The sequence below is a fragment of the Hipposideros armiger genome, unplaced genomic scaffold (genome assembly GCF_001890085.2).
Source record: "Hipposideros armiger isolate ML-2016 unplaced genomic scaffold, ASM189008v1 scaffold_603, whole genome shotgun sequence".
Taxonomy (NCBI): Eukaryota; Metazoa; Chordata; class Mammalia; order Chiroptera; family Hipposideridae; genus Hipposideros; species Hipposideros armiger.
Window position 1 is genome coordinate 82,140 of NW_017731953.1, and position 1,194 is coordinate 83,333.

A 1,194-nucleotide genomic window follows, 5' to 3' on the forward strand; every position below is an offset into this window, starting at 1 on the left:
ATTTTTATTTTGGCGTTGACTCCAACTATATTGAGTTGGATATTTGTCTTCTCTTTTTTATTCTCTTTTACTTTTTTGCTAGCCAACATCTGAATTCTCTTCCTGGTGTTCCAGCTATCATTCTGAGATTCCTAGCTACTGGTAGCCTCAACTCAGTCACATGAGCTTGATAGTGAGGTAGAAAATATACAGTTATCTTCTAAGACCATGAAAAACAATTGATGCAATCCAAATATTATCTTAGCAAGATAGTATATGAAATATAAATAAATAGTATTTAGTATGTGTCTGTATGTCTACATGTACTTTGAGTCAAAGTAAAAAAAATAACAAAACATGGCAGAATTATAGAAGAACTTCAGTTATTCACAAGAATAGGAAAAGTTTATGCACAATGACTGCTATTATTACTAAGCAGTGCTTAGGGAGAAATTTATGGCTGTGATATAGGTACAAAAATTACTATATTAAAAAAAGTTCTTTAATTAATTATCTAAACTTCTATTTTAAAAAACTAAAAGAAAAGCAAATTAAATCAAAAGCAAACAAAAAGAAAGAAATAAAGATCAGAGTGGAATTAAATGACATAAAGAATAAAAAACAATAAAGAAAAATCAGTGAAACCAAAAAAAGTTCAACAAAATTGAACTAAAAAAAATCAACACAATTGACAAAACTCTAGCTACACTGATGAATAAAAAAAGACAGAAGACTCAAATTATTCAAGTCAGGAATGAAATAGGGGACATCATTACCCACCTTACAAAAATTTGAAGGACTATAAAGGAATACAATGAACAACTGTATGCTAACAAATTATATAACTCAGATGAAATGGAAAAACTCCTAGAAATTCCTAGAAAGAAAGACGAAATGGGAAAAATTTAAAAACCAAAAACAAAAGCTATCACCTAAAGAAGAAATAAAAAATCTGAAAAGACCTATAACAAGTTAAGTGATTGAATTAGTAATTTAAAAACTTCACACAGAGAAAAGCCTGAGTGTACAAGTCTTCACTAGTAAATTCTATTGAACAGTTAAAGAAGATTTAGTACCATTCCTTCACAACTATTTGAAAAAAAATAGAAGAGGAGCAAACAGTTCCCAACCCATTCTATGATGTCAGTATTATTTTGATACTAAAACCAGACAAAATAAATATGAAAAGAAAAACTACATACCAATATATCTTAT